Source organism: Muntiacus reevesi, chromosome 3, assembly GCF_963930625.1.
Source record: "Muntiacus reevesi chromosome 3, mMunRee1.1, whole genome shotgun sequence".
NCBI classification, from domain to species: domain Eukaryota; kingdom Metazoa; phylum Chordata; class Mammalia; order Artiodactyla; family Cervidae; genus Muntiacus; species Muntiacus reevesi.
Window position 1 is genome coordinate 249,798,397 of NC_089251.1, and position 23,394 is coordinate 249,821,790.

Below are 23,394 nucleotides of genomic sequence, written 5' to 3' on the forward strand. Positions count from 1 at the left end.
GCCTCTGTTTTCTAAACATTTCTAAAGAATTTCTTTCCATTCTTTTTGTTTTTTTAATTTCTTGCAATTCTTGGAAGTCGTAAGAAATGCTTCCCTTTATTGGTTATGTGAGTGAACTAAATGAAAATTATAAAATGAAATGATTTTTTAAAGTAATATTTATATTTAGCTTTCCATCTGTCAAACATTTACAAAGTACAGAAATTGCTTTATTTCCCCTTTATCTAACCCTATGAGATTAGAGTACTTGCGTGTCTCTTCAACAGCTAAGGAAACAGAGGCACAGCAGGATCAAGAGCTTTCCTGAGCTCACATAGCTAGTGTTCAGGTGTGGGCTCCACAGCTCATGATTTGAACCAGTTTTTACAATGCCTGCCAGATTTTGGCAAGAGAAAATAAAATTCTGTATTATTCTTGTTTTTTTTTTTTTTTTAATCTCATGCTGTTTATTCAAAAAGGTCAAATTCACATCTTTCCAAATGGACATTTGGTGGTTCTTTGTGGAGGATGGTTCCTGATCCTTTTCAAAGATCTCTTTGACTTAAGGCCTTATTTCCAACTTTGAAAGTTGCCGGATCTGAGCTACTTAAAGTTATCTGGTGCTTACTTGCAACCTTTTTAGTAAATGCCCTTCTCGCTTAGGGTGACTTTGGTATTTCATATTTAGTAAAAGTGTCTGCTACCTGCCCTTAGAAAATATCTTGGCTTTATGTCTCCCAGACTGCTTATTGCTGAAGGCAAAATGAGGAATGGAGAATGGTGGAATTTCACTGTGCTCTAGAAATTAGGTACAACTACTACATTAAAAGCAACAGCAGGTGCTATAAATCTGAACTTTGTTTAGGGGGAAAAGAAGAATAAAAGTAAAACATGGATAGGCTACTAAATTGCCAAGTTGAAGACAGTTTTCCTAAAGAAACAATTATGGCTTTCTACAAAGAAATCATGTTTTATTTTGGATTGCACTTAAAATGTGAAGGTACAATGCAGCTTTCTAAATAATTAATCATTCATTCAATTTTTACAAAGTCATTTCATCTCCTTCAGGATACTTCTCTTTTTCCAATATTTAAAAATATTTTCTTATTATGTAAAGTAATTAATATTTATTATAGAACATCTGGAAATATATGAATAACCTAGAATATCACAATATGGAGATATATGCTGTTAACATTTTAGTATAGATTCTTCCAATATTTATTTTATACACACATACTTTTTAATATAACCTGCTCTTGTCATTTAATATATCACAGAATCTTTCCATCTTATTAAATATTTTTGATATGATCATTTTACTAGTGATTATGTCATATCTTAACCAAACCATTATGCTGGAAGTTGAAATTGTTTCCAGTTTTACACCATTATAAATAATGCTGCAATGAGCACATTTGTAGCTAACTCTTAGCATATATTTATTTATGATTATTTTTCTTAGGATAAATTTCTATAACTGGACTTATTGACACCAAGTGTTTGGGAAATATACTGCCTAATTGTTCCTCCAGAAAGGCACCAATTTACAGTCATACAATATGGCATTTCTGACCCTTCTTTTGTGTAGTTTTGGTGAGCTCTTATTATTTTTTTTTTTTTACCAGCAAAGCAGGGCCCCTCTTTGTCCACGTGTCCAGTGAACAGGGGATGAGCTGAGACAGTTGGTCAGTCACCTGTCCATTCATTTCCATCTCTACCTCAGGCTGCATATTTTGCTCTATTGTACTTTGGTAAGGCTATCACAAAGGAGACAGAAATGGTAGGGAGCAGGATGGGGAAAGCAAACACACTATCTGAAACCTAAGTCTTTATAGTACCTTCTGCAGACAGACTCAGGATAGAGGCGGAAAAACTATGTTGCTTATTTTTGTTTTCATTATTTATCAGCATTTGGAATGCTATATTAGAGCAAGAAAGGAAACTAACCAGTAAAAAGAGCCCTGTCGAGCTCTTAGTTCTGCCCTCCCCAGTGTGGCCTTTTCATGGGTCTCGGGTCTCACCCTTGGCAAGATTCTGTTCCTCACCTGTGGTCAACGGTAGCTTGCTCTAGTAAGCTAGCATGATTGCAGTCCTTAATACCACAGAGAAAGACTTTGTAAGTTGAGTTGGACTCGTGGAAGGATGATAACTTCCCTTAACTCTTAAAGTGGAGGTCTCCAACCTCCAGGATCTAATTAATGCCTGATGATCTGAGGTGGAGCTGATGAAATAAATAATGTTAATAATTTATTAACTCAATGCAATGCCCTTGAGTCATCCTGAAACCATCCCCTCCACCCCTGGTCTGTGGAAAACTTATCTTCCATGAAACCAGTCCCTGGGCCCAAAAAGGTTGGGGACTGCTGTTTTAAAGAACTACTTCATCTTTAAGCAGAGATTTTAAAAAAATCAAATCCCAGCTTTTTATTTTTAGAAAATAAATGATCAATCATTTTTCTTTCTCACATATATTGTATATGAACAAAATAGGAAAACATAAACTTGTAGGGATCTACCTCAAATACAGTAAAAATAAAAATCACCTATTCAAATAAGATGAATTTATTTTGGATAAAAATACTGTTGGTTTAAAGCACCACCTCTTCTTTATCCAGTTATGTCTACAACTGCTTTAATTCTGTATGATTTGCCTGTAGACTCACATGGAGCAGAAATACTGTTTTCCTTTCTTTTCTTCTTATGAACAAGCAAAGTAAGTAATTTAGTTTGAAAAATCTTGGAGATTAAGTCAGTTGAAGCTGATGTGGTCCTCTGATGACAGAGAAGAAAGTGGAGCTCTCATAATGAAACATCCAGCAAATAGATATGGTTCCAGCAAAATACATTTCATAACCCAAACATGAACCTAGATGTTGGCTATATGCCTCCAGAATGGTTGACAGAAATAGGCTTAGTCCAAGGCATATATAAACCGAAGATATCACGCATTGATCCTAGAGAAAACTGGAAGCCATTTAACCTATGGATTGAGTTTAAATGTACAAACATTGGATTGGCTTGATGGGCATTCCAAACTCAATTACTCAAAACAAGGTTTTCTTCTGTTACATTATTCTTTACAAAATAAATTGGTGCCACTAAGTTATCCTGTGTTCTAAATGTAACCTTTTGCCAAAACTCCTTAATTCAAAACACTCAGTTTATTGCATGTCATATACCTCTCCTTAATCTAGACAAATACAGCTGTCTCAGACTCCATAGGAAGATTTATTAATATGTATTTTTAGTATTTTGACTTGCTCACCATAATTAGCCCTGTTGTTTCCAACTCAATAGTCTTCACTGATGATGTATTTATACATCATCACTGATGGTGTATTTATAGTGATGGGAGAACTTTATCAAAACTGATGCTCTTGGGAGAAAAGAAGACTTTGGAGCTACAAAATACACTGAGGATGAGTTTGTTAATATCATTGGCACAGTATGACAGAATGTAACCAGGTCAATGAACAACCTCTCTCATCTGGAGTTAGAAGTTTTGTTTTTTTTAAGACGAAAATCATTTATTTTGGTCTGAGAGGAAAGAAGAGTGGCTTAGAATAGGAAACAGACCTCCGTATTTGAGAATTGTAGCCAGTCAGAACCAATGTAACATATGGATATGCAAAAGAAAGTGTGAACATGTTAGTTACTCAGTCATGTCAGACTGTTTGAGACCCTATGGACTGTGGTCCACCAGACTCCTCTGTCCATGGGATCCTCCACGCAAGAAAACTAGAATGGGTTGCCATTTCCTTCTCCAGTGAATCTTCCTGATCTAGGGATTGAACCCACGTCTCCTGCATCACAGGTGGATTCTTTACTGCTGAGCCACCAGAGATGCCCAAATCAGCATTTTTTTTTTAAACATGGATACCCAAAGGAAGCATCTTCTTAAACAAGGAAATGCAAAATTCTCATTCACTATATTCAAGGAATGATGAAAAGAAAGCAGTTTAACCTTTTTTGATGGAACTAAGCTTCTCTGGCTTCTTGAAATAGTAGTAAATCCTTGCATACTCTATCTTGAGATGAAACCTCTCAGTCAGACCCAAGCAAGAGTATTGTGCAATACCGTGGTTCTCAGACTCCGATAGGATTAAAACTCCAGGCATTTGACTGAAGTGTCTTAGGAGGTCTGAGGCTGCTTACTCTTGCATCACCCAGAGCAGATCTGCTTTTATCTGAGCTCTACCCTGGATGGCTTTCTAAGCATACACTTAAAGGAAGGCCTCCTTAGTAATAGTAACAGTGACAATAATAACAGCAACAGAAAAGTATTATGATTTAATAATTGTTTAATAATGATTAAATTGTAACCAGAATCTTAACTCAGCCATAGACAGCAGCACTGAAAGATGTTCTAATGCTTTTAGAAACTATTATTTGAAAGAGAAATTAGACTAGTCCTATACCCAGCACATAATATATGCTCAATAAATGTGGAATAACTGGATTAGTGAATAAAAGAGAATGGAATAGGGTTGCATCAGTGGTTTAAAGACCTAGATTCAAATCCTGATTTCTTGAGGGATCTTGGCTTCCTCTCTGGACCCCTGTTTCTCAAACTGATTCATTTTGAGGTCCCATACAGTTCCACCTGGAATTATGACTAGAATTACGCTGTGTTGGAAGGAATTGGAAAGTGAAAGAGCAGTTAGCAATGCTAAGGGTCAGGTCAATAAAGATCAAGCCACCAATGGGATCTATAATATCCAGCACAGCTTGCCTGGAAAGCTGAATATCACTTTGCCGTTCTGTTCAAAGCAATGTCACACACACATGCTCAAAATACTTTGAGCCCCATTTTGTAAATGACAAAACTGAGATTTGGCAAGGCAAGTGATTTTCTTAATGTCATCCAAGTAGTGGAGCTGACATTGGAAGCTGAGTCTTCAGACTCCATTATCCTGTGGACTCAAATATTTTTAAAAAGCTTGTATAATCTGATCACCCAGGTGAGAGGAAAACATAAAATGGCAGAAAAATTGGGTGAATTCTTTGCACAGAATTGGGTGGTCTACTTCTCCTCTATGGAGAAGGAAGCCCATAACCTAAATCTCATAATTTTTGAACCAGAGTTTCAGGCATGAAACTTTATAGCCTCTTGAAAGGTGAATGAGTACGGTTTGATTCATTGGAAGTCAGAGCAGCTTTTTTTAAACATTTGGGAATCAAGATAGGTAGTTAGTTTGCCTTATAAAATTTTCTTATGGATGTCACCATCAGTTAAATTTATCTTATCTTAGTACACTGGGAAGCTTATTCAAATCTATCACATTTTCAGATTCAGTCATTGTTAGCTGAGGGTTTTAGCAGTAATCCTAGCTGCATCTTAATTCATGTGATCTTGGAAAGTAGTGATTTGTTTTGCTATCACCAAATTTCATCCATTTAAAATAGGTCACCAAGATGTCACATTTTATGATGTTATTTATACTACCTCCCACTTTTTGAACTGCAGTTTTACAGGTTATTTTTCTTCTGTGTATTAATGAGAGGAGTTCAGACTACTGAATTTTATTTATTGAAGAAATTAACATTTGTGACTCCAGAATAAATGAAAAATAGAAAACGTGAAATAACGCAATACCTTATCTGACCAAGAAAAGGCAAATTCTAATTTTATATTAATCATGAAAGTCTTAAAGTAAAAAAATGTTCTTCATTTCTTAGTTTATTTGTAAATTGATATGATCTACACATGTAACTTTCAAAAATCGCCCAATTAAACTTTAATAATCTTTTATAAGTATGTATATCTGTGTGTGCACATAAATAGGCATACATACTCTACACATATTCTAGCATAAAAATAAATTATTAATGACTTAGAAAATATCTTGCCCAATAACTATAGTTTCTAGACATATGAACAAGATAACTTTCTGCATATTAGAGGTAGTTAACAAATAGCAATGATATGTTCATTAACGAACTAATAACTAAGTTCTAACTTGTCCTAATTATTTCTAATAATCTCTGTGGAGACTAATATCTCAAAAAGTATGTATGTGTTGATGATAAAAAACAGGTTGAAAAGTACTGATTTATTACAACCCTTCATTAAGGTTAAAAGCATTCCAGGGAGATGAAGACATCTGCCTTGTATTTTCACATTGCAGAAGAAAAGTTAAGGACAGGAAGAACAAAAAAGAAGGAAAACAATGTTTAAAGCTGAATTCAAGCCAGCTTTGAAGAAAACAATGTTAGCTTCATACCTTCAAAAGTTTTCAAGAAAGAAACTTCTGCAGTCATTTATTACTAAGTTACCAAATATATTAATACTGTATATTAACAATAAAAATTATGTTATATGCCCCTAGTTTTCAATTTTTATATGCAGTTAATCAACTCAAGTATCTTTCAATTGCCTTTTCTTTCTTCAAAATGTTAACAAGAAGGCTACTACTAGAAAGAATTAAGATAGGTTAATTACACAATGTATTGGAACAAAATTTTTTTAAACAGGCCATTCCTTTCCTTTTTCTATTAGAGGTGGAACTGGGTAAGGTTGGCAATTACAGGGTTTAGTGAATAGTCACTTGATATTTTGAGAATCAAAGGAAAGGGTCACTGGAGAGAGGCTGAACTTAGCTGTTGTAGGATTTTTATCTCTCTAAATGAGTGCTACTGACAGGAACCATATGTGTTACATACTATAACTGAGGAAGAGAACATGGGTGGTTTTCCAAGGAGCTATAACCTGCCTGCATATGCATGTCTATCTGGGAGCTCATGTGCAAATCTGATGCATTTACGAATGTTCGATAAACACTTAGAGCCACTTAGAGTGAGTATGAGGACTCTGCGTTTCTCTCATTTAAACATTTATACGTGAATGTTCAGGTTGATTTTGCCTTAGAATTTAAAATCAGTCTTTGTATTTTGTGGTGTTTCTCACTACACGGAAACATCCATGAAAGGTGTGAGTCTCCCTTTGAAATGACAGAGGAAAGATTCATTAGTTCCTAATTAAGCTTGTAATTAGCCTGCTTGAAAATAAGAAACAGCTTAAGCAGAGCTGATGATCACTGAAAACAATTTCACTTAAGTAAATCAAATGAGTTTACTTAATATTGTAGTGTCAGGGTTCTTGAAAGGCAGCTATTTTCCCAGGAAAAGTAGATGGAAGTGGCATTTTAATTTGTGTTTTTGTAGCATTTTCCATTTCTTATTTTACTTTTTCCATTTACTATTTATATGTGACATATCTTTTTACTTTTAATCTAGCTCTATCATTATGTGTGAAGTGAGTTTCTTGTAGAAAGCACATAGTGGAGGGGCATGATTTTTTTTAAAAAAACTTCCTTCTGATTATCTCTGTTTTTTGATTGGTGTGTGCAGAGCATTTACATTTAATGTAATTATTGATATAGTTAGGTTTAGGCCTATCATTTTATTTTTTATTATCAGTGTTTAATTCATCTGTTTCCCCTTTTCTGCTTTCTTTTGGATTACTTGAATCATTTTTTAGTATCCCATCTTTATTATGTTTTTAACTATATCTCTTTGTATAGGTTTTTAGTACTTAGTTACTTTAGTACTAAGTAGTTACTTTAGTACTAAGTACTTTAGTACTAAGTACTTTAGTACTTAGTTACTCTAAGAGTTATAGTATAGGCATAACTTTTTATAATCTTCGACTCACTACTTTACTGTTTCAAGTGGAGTGTAAAAAACTTACCACCATATTGATCCTTTTATATTCCCCCTGAGGTGTTATAGTTGTCATATGCTCACATTGACAAGCCTATCAGACAATGCTATAATTTTTCCTTTCAACCATCAAATATTTTTTAAAGAACTCAAGAGGAGAACAGTCTATTTTATTTATGTACCCAGATACATTCTATTTCTGATACATTTCTTTCATTCTGGTATTTCAAGTTTCCCTCTAATATCATTTCCTTTCTTTCTGAGAAACCTCCTTTGGCAATAAATTATCTTAGCATACCTTTGTCTAAGAATGTTTATTTCATCTTCATCCTAAAGAATGTTTCTCTAGATGTAGAATTTTATGTTGATAGTTCTTTCCTTTCGGCACTTGAAAATTGGTGTGCCACTTTCCACTCGTCTCCATGACTTTTGATGAGAAATCTGCAATAATGAGAATCTTATTCTTCTTTAGATGATATGCTGTCTTTCTGTCTGCTTTCAAGAATTTTTCTTTGCTTTGAGTTTTCAGCAGTTTGATTATTATATATCTTGGGATGGATTTCTTTGAATTTGTCCTTTTGAGAATTCACTGAACTTCCTTTTCTTTTTTTTTTTTTTCACTGAGCTTCTTGAGTTTTTAGGTTTATATCTTTCACCAAATATGGTGAGTTTTCAGTCATTATTTTTGCAATTCTTTCTGTCATTGTTGTTTTTAGTACCTCCACCCCCATCCTCTTCTTCTGAGACTCAATTGACATAAATATTGGCCTTTTGTTATTTTCTCACTGACACTTATGTCTCTGTTAATTTTTTAAATCTTAAATTCTCTTTGTTGTTGGGTTTGCATAATTTCTATTGATCAAATTTACATTCATAGACCCTTTCCTTTGTCTGTGACACCATTCTGCTATTGAGTTCATCCAGTGAGTTTTTAAAATTTCAGTTGCCATACTTGTACTGCTAAAGTTTTCGTTGGGTTCTTTCTAAAATTATCTGTTTTTCTTCTGAAGCTTTCTGTTTTTCTATTTGCTTTAAGAGAGTTTGTCATTGCTTGTTGAAACATTTAAATAATAGCTGCTTTAAATTCAATTAGATAATGTGAATGTGTTATCTTGGCATTAATGTTTGTTGATTGTTTTTTCCCATGTGAATCGAGTTTTCCTGTTCTTTCCATGGTAATTTTAGATTGCATTCTGAAAAATTTTTAATATTGTACTATGAGACTCTGAGTCTTGTTTAAAACCTATTGAGAATATTGGTATTTTTGTTTCAGGAAGCAAATTGACCAAATTATGTTCTGGCTACAAGTTCCAGGGTGATTTTTCTGGATTATGTTCCCCATTCACAGTTCAGTTTTTAAGGCCCAGTGCTATTAAGATCTGTCCCATGTGTGCACCAGCCAGTGGGAAGTCTGAGACTCGAATATAAGTTTATATATTCACTTTTTCAAAGTCTTTTATATGTTGATTAGTATGAGATCCACTTATATTCAACTTTTAGAGTCTCAGAGTCAATAAATAACTTTATTTGGTTGCAGTTATGAAGTCCCTACCTCTCAACAATCTCCCTGGTGCTTTTTGGTTTGCTGGACTCCCCTTTCAAGGCACCCAGTCAGAAATTTGGGCTCTTCCATGTCCTTCGTGCCTCCCTCCAGGGCCATAAAACAGAGAAAAACTAATGGTAAAATAACACAAGTTCAGTTGTACTTTGGATTTTGGTTTTCTTCTCCAATTTGCTATTATTTACTTCTCAGCATCCTCAAATAACTACTCCACACATTCTGTCCAGGTTTTATAGCTGCATTCAGAGGGAGGCTAGGGAGGAGTCTACTTTCTCCATCTTACTCAGAACCTAAATCTTGAGAATGACACTTTAAAATGACACATTTTATTATAATAAACTTGTCAATTAAATTTTCAGATGTAGTATCCTCAATAATTGAGGACATTCAATTTAAAAGGAAGTTTTCAGACATTTAAGTCTTAAATCTCCTAATGTTATTAGTATAAAGAATAGCATGCTTAGGTAATGAACCAGGAAATAGCTGTGACAAAATCAATACAGTGTCATATAACAAGATAGGCATGACAGCATAGATTTATTCATATCTCTGCATAAGATACGTACGCAACTCTAAAATTTGCTCATTTGACTTTTGTGATTTGTCTACATGGTGTTTCCATAACGTATCATAATCTAGTATCATGCTTGCAAGTCACTTCAGTCATGTCCGACTCCCTGTGACCCCATGTAGCCCACCAGGCTCCCCTATCCAGGCAAGAATACTGGTGTAGACTTCTATGCCCTCTTCCAGGGGATCTTCCCCAATATAGTATCATAACATGGGATATTTTTAGCTCACAGATAATTTTTTTGTTCGTGCATATGTGTACATATGGGTGGGCTTCCCAGGTAGCACAGTAGTAAAAAAAAAAATCCACCTGCCAATGCAGGAGACATGACTTCAATCCCTGGGTCAGGAAGATCTTGTGGAGGAGGAAATGGCAACCCACTCCAGTATTCTTGCCTGGAAAATCCATGGACAAAGGAGCCTGGCAGGCTACAGTTCATAGGACTGGGAAGACTCGGACACAACTAAATGTCTGAGCACACATGCGCACACACATATACACAGAGCTTTGTTCTCAAAAAGAATCTGTTTGCAACTGGATTTCCCTAAAACAGTGGTTCTCAAACTTGAATATGCTCCACCCTGAGTTTTTGATTTAGTACTTCTGCCATGAAGTCCAAGAATTTGCATTTTTAATAGGACAATGCCACTGGTTTCAGGGCAGCTCTTTGAGAACCACTGCCATAAAGAAGACAGCAGAATTTTATGTGGCCCATCAAAAGGCATAAATTGATGATTAAATTGCAACTTGTGACTTTCTATCAAGAATTTTTTTTATTTACCAAGAATAAATTCATTTTGGCCTTGCGTTGACTTATCACAATGACTCAGTTTTCCGTTTTGATGAAAACATAAATATTTCAGTCATTTCAATTGCTGTTATAAATAAATACATACACAAATGTCTAGGTAGTTTATTTATAATATTAATATTACAATCAAATCAATTACTTGGTTTCTCCCAATGTCAAAAAGTTTTTTAAATTAATTACCTTAATTGCTACTCATCCAAACTTAAGTTCAACTCACTTTTAATCTAGAGATAGAATTGGCTAATGGGCCAAATCTGCCCCATGGCCTGTTTTTCTATGGTCAGTAAGCTAAGAATGGCTTTTACATTTTTTAAATGTCATTTTAAAATGAGGGAAAAGAAGAATATGCCATAAAAACTATATATAGCCCACAAAATCTAAACTGTTTTATCCCTTACAGAGAAAGCTTATTCACTTTGATCTAGAGCATTTTCTGGGGTAATTCCAGGTAGCACATCAAGAGATGGTACAGTGGAGTGGTTAGAAACAGTTTTTGTTGTCAGATAGCCCTTGTTCAAATCCTACCTCTGCTAACCACTTGATGTAGCCTTGAACCAAATAACACGGTATTCTGTTTATCAGTACCCACATCTACAAAATGCAGATGAAGAAAGGACTTGAATCATAGGCCTGTTGTTGCTTTAATGACAATACATATAAAACCCTTAAGATAGCACTGGCAGATAGTCAACACAAGATAGATAATAGCTACTATCATCTACTTGGTAGAGAACGGTGCAGACTTTAAAAGCGAATGTTAAAAGCATTCATTAAAAACATATGTATATGTTTCTATTTAATATTAAGTGAAAAAAACAAACCATAAGATGGCCTGCAACAGTCTAAAGAAGTAAGGCATAAAAAGTATGCACCGGAAAAAAAAAAAAAACACAGGGAGGAAATACTCCAAGTTACTAGGAGTGCTCCCCACTTTTACCCCACTTATTAGCAATGACAATATGAATAGTTTTCCTCCTTCTGCTTTTCTATCTTTCCCAATTTTTCTAAAATTCATTATGAATCTCAGCTTAATGACTGTACCTCAGAAGTAGCTTATGCTTCTGCCAAGGTGGTTATCCTCAAGATAAGATAATAAGGCTACAGCAGTCACTATAATTCTGCCAGTATTTATTTTGGTCTTTGGAAGTCAGGCTGTTCACATTCTTTGTACATAGTTGTATTTAATTAGGACTTAAAGTTAGCCGTAAAATGTGCATTAATTACGTGTTATTTCATAAGTGATAGGCAAAATACAACCCTTGATCGGAACAGTTTTGGGGGGAAGCACTATTTTGTCTGTTCATCTTCCAAGGCTCCCTGCCCCAAGCAAGAGATTTCTATTTGTTATCTCCTTTTATCCTGGAGAATTACTAATCCTGCACTACCATATTAAGTACCAATTAAGCAGAGATTTGTCATTCCTGCTCGAGAACATTGAGCTGGGCTGTGGCTGCATATTTCACAGACTTATGACAGAAATTATTTTAATTAGACTGCTGCTAGCAGCATTTAAAATAGTCTGTATGGCCAGAGAGAGGAAGAATGACTCCTCAGTCAGATAATTTACTTATTTTTCTTTTTCACTCACCATAAATCTTAGGATTGCGGTTTATTAAGCCTTTGGAGGGGGAAGGGGATAGTCAGGGAAAGAAATCAGCTTAACTTTATCTTACTTTAAATACCAGAGAAGAAAAATCTCCCACAGCTTTTCTGAAAAATACACTCTTGAAAGAAAAATGTGTTCAAGCAAAAACTGACACCAACAGGATATTTTTACATTAAACATATGAAACAGGAAAACTTGTTTAAACAATAAAAAGGATCCACGCGCCTTTTCTATATAACTAAGATGGTTGTAATCTTTCCTGTTTATCTTTGTTATGCCCCCAAAATGAAGTCATTATTTGGTAATTAGCAGATTAATCTTATGCTGAAAAGAAAACTTAAGTAACAACTAAACTGATCTCCACATTTAGTAGACCTTAATTAACCCAAATGTAAGTTTTACAGTTCTAAAAGAATAACTTTATTTTATGAATCTCAAAGATAAGAAACTGGATGAGTACATTTTTTTTTCTCTTTCAGAAAATTCCAAATGAGGATTTCTCCTCTCACCCCACTCCCAAATTCTGATCTATACACAGTTAATTGGAATATTAGTCAAAATGTCTTATTTCTAAACCTTCCACTTTACTTAATCAGATCAAACATATCTGTGTACATATCCTGAAAATATACTATGATAGCTAACTATCAAAATGTATATTTTCCTTTGTGTTCTTCACTCACACATATGGTTCAATCTCCCCTCTATCAAGCAGCCACAACCCCATCATTTTATCTTTTAATTGGAGTTTTAATGCTTTATGGCTTACTTGACAAGATTCCACATGAAAGTCAATATACTTTCATACAGGATGAATCCAAAGATTGTAAGTCTCACAAGGTCTTGAAGAAAAATTTAAATTCTGTATTCCTATCATTTATCACTGAAAATTAAATAAAAAAAAACATAAGCATCACATGATCCAATTTTAATGAAAAGATTGGAAGAAGAGAATAGTGTGGTGATTCTCAAAGTGTGACCCCTAAACGGCAGCAGCAGCATCACCTGGAAAATTGCTAGAAATGCACATTCTTAGCCTTCACCCCTTACCTGGTGAACCAGGAACCCCGGAGGGATTAGGTTCAGCAAACCCTCCAGATGATTCTGATGCTAGAACCAGAGCCCCTTTGCTATGGCCCACCTTGACTACACATTGGGATTAAATGGGAGCTTAAAAATTCCTGATGTCTGTGCCACTAGAACTTCTGATTTAGTTGATCAGGATGTGGCTTTGGAGTCTGTATTTTCTAAAAGTTCCTTGGGTGATTCAAAAATGCAGTGAGGGTTGAAAATCACTATAACAGACCAGACAAAACATGTCTCCTGTTCCATTGATCTCTTGGCAGCACTCATCTACACTGAGGCACATACCTCTCCACAAGCTGTCCTTCTGAATTATCCTTCCTGTCAAAGTTTCGTTCCCTACCTATGAACAAGGTTTTTTTTTTTTTTCTCAGCATTTTGACTTTGTGTTAACCATTTCACTTTAAAAAAAGTTTATTGTTTCCATTGTAATCATACACTTAGTGGCTTTAAGATTCTCAGTGCTTTTGTGGTTATCAACTGTGAGGGATTAATAATGTTCGATTAACGATTACCAAATGTCTCAAAACAAGGTACAGACGTGCCAGACAGAACTCTTCCTGCCAACTATCGGTGGCGGGCATATTGACCCACTTCTGCTTTGGAGGATCATTTTGCTCTCCTCTCTAAAATTTTCCATTTGACATGCTGCTTTACGTGATTTATTTCTACATCTTCATTGTGAATTATATTTACGCAAGACTACCAGAGAAGGAAATGGCAGCCCACTCCAGTGTTCTTGCCTGGAGAATCCCAGGGACGGGGGAGCCTGGCGGGCTGCCGTCTGTGGGGTCACATAGAGTCGGACACGACTGAAGCGACTTAGCATGCATGCATGCATTGGAGAAGGAAATGGCAACCCACTCCAGTGTTCTTGCCTGGAGAATCCCAGGGACGGGGAGCCTGGTGGGCTGCCATCCATGGGGTCACATAGAGTTGGACACGACTGAAGCGACTTAGCAGCAGCAGCAACCATACATTTAGGGCTTCCCTTGTGGCCCAGCTGGTAAAGAATCTGCCTGCAATGCAGGAGACCTGGGTTCGATCCCTGGGTTGGGAAGATCCCCTGGAGAAGGGAAGGGCTACCCACTCCAGTATTCTGGTCTGGAGAATTCCATGGACTAAAGGAGTTGCAAAAAGTTGCACATGACTGAGCAACTTTCACTTTCACCATACATTTACGACTTCCCAGGTGGTGCTAGTGGTAAAGAATCTGCCTGTAATGCAGGAGACATGAGACACAGGTTCAAGCCCTGGGTTGGGAAGATCCCCTAGAGGAAGGCATGGCAACCCACTCCAGTATTCTTGCCTGGAGATTCCCATGGACAGAGGAGCCTAGTGGGTTATGGGGTTGCAAGGAATTGGACAGGACTGAAGTGACTTTGCATGCATGCATGCACCTTACATTTAGGCAGATCTACCCAGACAGACCAGTTCTCACCATAAAGCTCCTTGCCTCAACTCATTTTGTACTTATACCAACATCACACTTATTTATTGATCTATTTAACAGATATTCACTGAGAAGGTACCATGCACTGAATTAAATATTTAAGTATGGTAGTGTATTTTTCATGCCACTAACTTGTTTAACAGATATTAGAAAACAGTTACCCACAATAAGCCAGTCTGCTGGAAAGTTTCACCAATGAAGAGTTGCTCATAAGACTTTTACTACTAGGACTTCCCTGGCACTTCAGTGGTTGAGACTCTGAACTCCCAATGCAGGGGGCCCAGGTTTGATCCCTGGTCAGGAAACTAGATCCTGCATGCCACAGCAAAGATCCTACGTGCTGCAACTGAGACCTAGTGCAGCCAAATAAATCTAAAAAGAAAAGAAAAAGACTTACTACTTTTAGTGATGTTAGTATGTGGTGTTGGTCCCTGAAAGAGTGACAATGCATGGGGTTACAGCCTGAAAGTAGCTACTTTCTATTGCCACAAAACTGGGCATATTGTTTAGTGACAAATAACCCCAGCTCAGTTTATCAGATATTTATTGAAAATCTACCAAATATTTATTAAGCATCTTCTGAGTAGAAGGCATGATACCTTTCCAAGTTGCCACAGGAAAGAACTGTTACTGATGTTTTACTACAGACAAGTTTTGGTCTGTAATAAACTGGTCAGACCACCGAGGGCTGAGCTAAAGCATTCCAATTTCCTGGGAAGCCATACCTGCCTTGACCATGCCTGGATGATTTGGTGGGGGGCAGGGGTGCTGAGTTCCCTGTGAATAAATGCATTGTTTATTATATCCAGGTTTCACCCTGTGTAGAATAAAGAAATGGAGGCATTTTTTTTATGAAAGGAGTTATTCACTTACTAATGGTCCAATGAGATTTGGGGAATGTCTACTTTCTGATTCCCTTCTGGTGGAAAGTCAAGAAAATGTATGTGGGAAGATTACAGTTTGACTTAATATTCAGACGCACTTCAGGGCCCTCTTCCCATTCGGCCCCGCTCCAATCGCCCTGCTCTAAGAGCCCACTAGTCGTTCAGCCAAACGGGAAATGGCATGCCCCTGCCAGCCCTCTTCGGAGGTCAGGATCCACTCAGGGGTTTTGACCCATTTCTCAGCTTTTGAAGGTTGCGACAGCTTGGTGTCCAGAGTTTCCAGCCCCCTCCCCACCACCACACCCCCAAACTCTGAGTAAGTAATACAACTTCATTGCGGGGCATGTGGCCAATGCGGGGCTGGGGAGGGAGGGGTGGGATCGTGGGGATGTGGCCAGGAGGAAATAAGAGCAAATTCCTCCGAAACGATCTGACAGGAAATGACAGAGCATCGGCCTCCTACCACCCCACTCGCCTCCCCTCGCAGAGGGAGCGAGCCTCCGAGAGGGGAGAAGTCCTTCCTAATCACAGAGCCGTGCCAGAGCGCAGTAGGTGAGGATGATGAAATAATAAAGCATTTCCCGTGTGTGTTTTTCATCAGGCCTGTTTTGTTTTTCTTCCAAGTGCTGGGGAAACAGAACAGAAGCCCCGCTTCCAGCGGCACCACAGCGGCCGCCTCCCGTGGGAATAGCTGCTGAGCACGTAGGAGGGGAGCCCTGGGTGGAACTGGTTCTAACACCTTCCTAATGGAAATAATGATTTGCAAAGCCCTCTTTACACCCTTTGATACATAATTAGTAGCCCAAAGAGCAAAAGATTAAATAAAAATGCTCCCCCAGCTTTTTGGAAATTTGGCAAAACATTAGATGCTCCCTTCTGAGAGCCAAATAGGGTAGAGGTGTGTGTAGGGACCCGGTTTGGCTGGTCCAGACTGGCCCTTGAATCACTCAACACTTATTACATAGAAATTAACTGGCTCGATGTCAATTAGAGAGAATTTGTTAGCAGACATACCCAACGGGACCTCTTTCTCACCCAGTTTGGTAGTTTCTGTAAGAAAATATTGAAATACCTTTCATCCAAGCTAACTGAGTGTTAGACAGCACAAGTTGTGCCAGCCTCCTTTATGGGGTGTGTGTGTGTGTGTGTGTGTGTGTGTGTGTGTGTGTTCAGGGCCAGAGCTGAGCATCTGTGTGTGTGTGTGTGTGTGTGTGTGTGTGTGTGTTCAGGGCCAGAGCTGAGCATCAGTGTGTGTGTGTGTGTGTGTGTGTGTGTGTGTGTGTGTGTGTGTGTGTTCAGGGCCAGAGCTGAGCATCAGTTTTTACCCATCTCACAGAGAAGATAATTAAGAGGATGCTCAAAAGGAGGCTGGCTGGAAAATTCTCTCTAGCCCTAAGAAATAACCAATCCAAAATGCCTGTTGTTAAATGGGTCATAAAGGCCCTGGGAAATCAATATTTGACTTTCTGTTTCAGGAATGGTGGCTGCTACATGCAGTTTTAGATCAATCTGCTATAGTCATGCTGCCCTGAGACCCAAATAATTCCTCTGTTAACTCTGGACACTCCAAAGGTGGAAATCTCACTTGTTTATCTTTTTAGGAAATAGTTCTACTTGCCCCCCACCCCCACCTATTCCACCCCAGCCCCAGACAACTCATGTAAAATCAACTGTGAGATAAATAAAATAAGGAGTCATTTTATTAAAGATCTAGGAAAAGTGCTCAGGTGATCTGAAAATGTAATTAAACCTAAATAAGCAGATTACTGACTGAAAAGTGAGATTGATAGATGAACCCCTTCAGCCAAAAAGGATTGCTTAATGGACTGAACAACAATCTTGGACTCTCTCCACCTTGGAATCGCAGGTTCAGAATCCGGCAGGCTCCACGCCATCACTTCCCCTCCTAAGACAAATGAAGCTCCACGAGGCTGCTGTGAGGAGAGCCCCGAGCGGAGACCCCAGGCTGCATGTGGACGCACAGACGTGCCACCTGCCTTGTAAAAATAGCCGAAGACACCCAGAGCACTGTTTCTGCAGGCTCCTCCTGGCTTATCATCCAAAAGGCCTGAAGACCTTGGTAGTTCCAAAAGGTTAAACTTACTTCTGACTTTTTGAAAAGAAGATATTAGTGACAAAATGAAGAGCTGAAAATGAAGTTAAAAGCTTTGGTAGGACAAAATAAGCTAAAATAATGAAGACTCATCTCCTGTAATTGTACTTCTACCATCAAGAGGGAGAGAGACAATTCTTTCTTCCTCACTGGCAAACAGGACAAACTTTCTGACTCCTTTTATTCTGAAGGTGGTCTTGGTGTGAACTTTTGGTAACATAAATTCTGTCCCCAGTTCTATGAAGTTGATATATTCCAAGTTTAAATATTTGGAATATTTTGGATTTATCCTCTTTTGGTTTTCTGCTTTGTTTAATTTACAAGCTGAAATTAAAGGAGCCGTTCTTTGTAGAACTTCGTAACATTTCCAGAAACCGGCAGAGTCAAAACATAATATCTTTTGTTTGATAGTGATGGGAGTTCCGTAACTTACATGAACCATTCAATTTATCATAAGATAGTAGCAGTCCTGACTCTGGAGCAGATGGACAAACATGAAGCTATGTTAGTTTGCTGCTATTGGTCTAGGTCTCTTTGCTCTCAGGACTAAAGATCAGTCTTTAAGCTAACATCTCACTGGTAAACTAACTCTCAGTATGATTCAGTCCACAACATTTACTGTCAGCCCAGAGAAGGTAGCCTAGTGGATACCCCTTGATGAAACCCAAGTTTCTAACTTAGTTTTGCAGAACAAATCATCACTGTCTCTCAAACTATGAAAGGTAGAATTCTGTCCTCTTCTCACTTTTGGAAGAGAGCAAGTGTAGAGTCCTTATTCCTGTCTAAATCTGTGAAGGATATATCCTGGAGGTCCATGACCACTCATGGAGTTTAGCTAGTGAATAAATTGCACTTTACTTCTTGGTGATGATACATGTTGTGAAAAAATAAACCTGAAACATACAGGTCATTTTATAATCACAGATTCAGCCTAGGATAGAGTAAAGGATTACTTTGATTTTTAAAGTCAGTTTATCTTCCTGGAGCTCATCATCAAGTAAATTAGTATTTCTCAGAGCACCCCAGTCTCTTTGGATTGAAGTAACTCACCAATTCATTTGATTCCCCAGATACTCATTTGTTTTCATTTTGGTTCCGTGTTCTTTTCCTTATTCCCTTATGAATTCTGGGAGAATGACTTAACATATGATCAGTTTCCAGACTATGTACTTCCCTCATGGTTCAGATGGTAAAGAACCTGCCTGCCGTGCAGGAGATCTGGGTTTGATCTCTGAGTCAGGAAGATCCCCTGGAGAAGGGAATGGCAACCCACTCCAGAATTCCAACCTGAAGGATTCCATGGGCAGAGGAGCCTGGTGGGCTACAGTTCATGGAGTCACAAAGAGTCAGACATGACTGAGCAAGTAACACTTTCACTTTCACAGGAGTCTGTGGTCTTAACTTCAGTAAGTACCCCAGACCATCTATGGGATGTACCTTTCTCACTGATATTTGTCCTAGTGTAAACCCATCAAGACTGGGGGGTAAAGTTACTTAAAAAGAAAAAAAAAAAAAAAAAGAAAAGACCTGAAGAGATCAAGAACTAGACAAATGAGCTTCCTTGTTTTCCTATGAATTTGTTTCATTTCCAGTCAAAATGAAGCCTTTTGAGTGAACAGCCCGCCTAGTTGCTGCAGAGCTCTTTTACAGTATTACTTAGTTAAATGCATATAATCATATAAAATAGGCCAGATTCAACTAAAATCTGGAAAAAGAATAATTGCTTATACTTTCATTTTCTTAAAACTTCTCTTTTTTTCTGACCGTGCCTCGCAGGTTGCAGGATCTTAGTTTCCTGATAGAGACTGAACCCAGGCCCTTGGCAGTGCAAACCCAGAGTCCAAACCACTAGACTGCCAGGGAATTCCCCTTCTTAATAGTACTTTCTAAAATTTAGCAGATAATGAACTCAAAATGTGAGCACATGAACAATGTGACATTTTGGTGCTTAACAATTACATGCTGTTCTCTTAAAGGGATGTTTACACATGAAGTAGCGTGTGTGAAAGGGTGTAGTTTGACTCAGAATTTAGCTGAAATCTTCGATTGTCCCTGCGACATAAGGTTTATGTGTCAACTTGATTGACTTTTCAAGAGCCTGAGAGGTGACAGAGTATAGTACTCCAGCCCACAGACCCTGGAGTTGGATGGCCTAGGCCCGAGTCCCAGGTCTACTGTTTATTAGGTGGTGTATCCTTGGAAAGCTCTGTAACTTTCTATGCTTCAGTTTTCTCATCTATTGAAGAGGATTAATAATAGTGTTAGCACATTAAGTTGTTATAAAGATGAAAAGAGTTAATGAATGCAGATCATGAGTTTAGCTTATTTGGCACATATGAAGTGTGTTTATATAAGCATTCACTGTTATTATCACGGTCTCAGTCTGCTGGGCTCTGAAACTAAGGCCTGCTGTAGGTGGAGTTCAGGAGAGGGTCTCTTCAGCAACCATGGTTATGATAGCATGGTTATGATAGGTTATGAGACGGCTGGATTCTCCTCTTGACTTGAATTCTCTCCTCACAGTCCCCTTCTCACTGGAGCAGCTCAGTTCAGCTTCCAAACAGTTCTCAGTTCTTTCCTATCTGGCCAAGATCCTCTCACCTCCTCCCCTCTCTCTGCTCTCTTGGTTTTCTGCCAGCACTTTCATGTTCACACATTTGGAGAGCCTGTCAGCCTCTTGGGTCCCCAGTCTGCATCTCTACTGATCATCCCATCTTATCCATTACTCCTGGGACAAGAGGAGCCTCCTTGGGAAGTAAGAGGAGGAGAAAGACTGTGGATAATCATTCTTTTAATTTTTTTTATCTACATCAGAGTAAATAACTTTCTAAAATACATGAATATGATCCTATGAATCTTTCTAATCTGAAAGCAATGCTGAGAGTCTAGTCATTGGCATATACTGCTGTGGCAAATTTATTTTTTTCAAATATACTATTTGCTGTCAAGCCCACTGGCAGCATGATAGAATCATTACTTTATTGTTATTTGTTGTTTTTAAATTACTATAGCAATCTACATTAAGAAACCTACCGAAGCCTATATTTCTCTTTTTATTGAACCATCAGAAGGGATTGAAATTAATTTCAAATCATTTCTTAAAAAGAACATTCAATGCTTCCTTGTTATTCACTACTTGGTTGACAAAGACAAATTCTGTTTTGAAATATTGTGTGACATTAGTCGGCACTGTTTTCCTATCAAGAAAAAGTACACCTATTTTTCTGTTTAATGAACTAAGATAACTGAAGGCTACAGCACTCGATACATCTTGTGGCTTTTATGATATTGTCCAATTTTCACATGATTCATAATTTACAACTCAAATGGAGAAGGCAGGGGTGGGCATGCATGGAAATTGCAAATCTGTTGGGTAGTACTTTTGAGTGCAGAGACTTGATAATAATTAAAATGAGAGATTCCAAGCTTTTCCCCAAGTGTGCATCAAACTGGCAGAAAGACGAGTTTGCTCCACCTCCATGACTACCAAAGAGAAAAAGCCTACAAACCCCGCCAAGGCCGGCAAAGTTGGCATTTGCCACCGTCTCCCCACTGCTTCCTGTTAATTCCCACCCTTCCCTACATGACAGCCCAGAATCCGGCTCCCACCTCCTCCTTGGCCCTTTCTTTTCTCATAATGGCTGTGATGTCTCGCCACCCACCAGAAGTTCGTGCTGCCCCTCTCACAGTGCCCTGGGAAATGCTGCCCACTGTCTACATTCCCCAGCTCCACTTGCATCTGGGCAGAGTCTAGTTCTTACCAATGATCTGTTTGTAGTACGTATGTCTATTACTTGGCTAGAGTTTTTTTTTTTTTTATTCATTAACAAATATTTATTCAATGTACAACTTATCACTGGTTACAAATCCAAGCCAGTCTTTTTTGCTTTATTATCATCTTATTATCCTGCGGCTCTAGCATCCAGAGTCCTCTGCAGCCACCTTATTTACAGTGATGCATTTTAATTTTTGAGTTTTTCAATATTTTCATTTTATTGGAGTATAGTTGGATTTACAATGCTGTGTTGTCAGAAAAGACAGATGTCCTATGATATCACTCATATGTGGATTATAATTTCAAAAAAAGATACAAATGAACTTATTTACAAAACAGAAGTAGACTTATAGATATTGAAAACAAGCTTATGTTTACCAAAGTGGAATGTTGGCAGAGAGGGATAAATCAGGAGCTTGGGATGAACATAGGCATAGTACTGTATATAAGATAGATACCCAACAAGGACTGTATAGTAGAGAGAACTCTACCCAATATTCTGTGATAATCCATATGAGAAAAGAATACAAAAAAGAATAGAATATGTGTAATTGGCCAGAGTGTTTAAGACTCTTTCTCACTGAATGCAGAGGACTTACTTCAGCCTTTAGGATGCTAGAGCCACAGATGGAAGGAGCCTGAGTCTCTGGAGTCCCACTGGAGTAAGGACATCCACTCCAAGATGCCTATCCTATATATTACATGATTAAGAAATAAACAGCTATTATCTTGAATCACTGACATCTTATAGTTTGTCTGAATGGAACGCATTACGCTAGCCTGGATAATAAACTCTGGTCCCTGGCTCACTCTCAGTTGGCTGAGTAATGCCCAGAGGTAAATCAGGAGATTGTGATCAACCTTCCTCCCACAAGAAGGATTTGTATGTTACTTGAGGCAACTGCCCACACTTCTTCCCCAGAAAGGACACCGTGTGCCTGGCATGATCAGATGGGGTTGGCCCTACCCACTAGCATGACAAGGAGAAATTAGTGCTGGTTGGAGTTACAGTTTCTGGGTCTGAGTTCTAATAATTTAGTTCTTAGCTGGTCCTGTGAGTGTCACTTAACTTTCTGATCAGGGAGATGGAACAGGGGTGTATGTTGTCATGTTTAAGAATTTGGAATCTCAGTCTCCAATTGGTGATTTATAAGATCTTGACAAATTCCTTGCCCTTTGCACACCTTGGTTTTCTCATCTGCAAAACATAGAGTAGGTTTGTTGACTCATTCATTCATTCACTCATTCATTTAAAAAGTATTTACTAAGAACCTGCTCTGTGCCAAACACAACTCAGTGTGTTTACAGGAGAGAAAACTCTGAGCAAGACAAGGTTTGTATTGAGTGGACATGGAGGGTAGTAAACAATAAATAGACCTCTACTCAGCTGCTGTGGTGAGGAAGAAACAAGCTAATATCTATAAACTGCTTTGGCAGTGCCTGATACATAGTAAACATTAAGAAATGGGAAGTATTATTAATTCTTTGAGACCCTATGGAGTGTAGCCCTCCAGGCCCCGCTGTCCATGGAATTCTCCAGGCAAGAATACTGGAGTGGGTTGCCATTCTCTTCTCCAGGGGATCTTCCTGACCCAGGGATCAAACCTGGGTCTCCTGCATTGCAGGTAGGTCCTATACTGCCTGAGCTACCAAAGAACCCAATATAAATATAATATTATTTCATGTAAATATGAAAATGCATTATTATAGTAATTGCAATAGCATCCAGTAGGGCTAGTGTGAGGATTAGGTGAAACATGTATTTATGAGCTATTTATTATCTAATTACCTGATGATTAATTGAAGCAAATGCAAAGAAGAATGCGTTAAATTCCTCCTCCCCGTTTCAGTGAGGTTGGGACATTTTCTGTTGGCAGAAGCTATTACCTCTTG

General features: G+C 37.9%; 1 long non-coding RNA gene across 1 annotated transcript in view; it reads left to right on the forward strand.

Annotated features, from left to right (window-relative positions):
- LOC136165419 (uncharacterized) overlaps positions 1–18,881 on the forward strand; it is an 80,520-nt gene extending 61,639 nt beyond the window's left edge. Inside the window, exon 4 of the long non-coding RNA XR_010662507.1 lies at positions 17,481–18,881. This is a non-coding gene — a long non-coding RNA (uncharacterized lncRNA). The remainder of the gene's footprint in view (positions 1–17,480) is intronic.
- Positions 18,882–23,394: the final 4,513 nt, after the last annotated feature.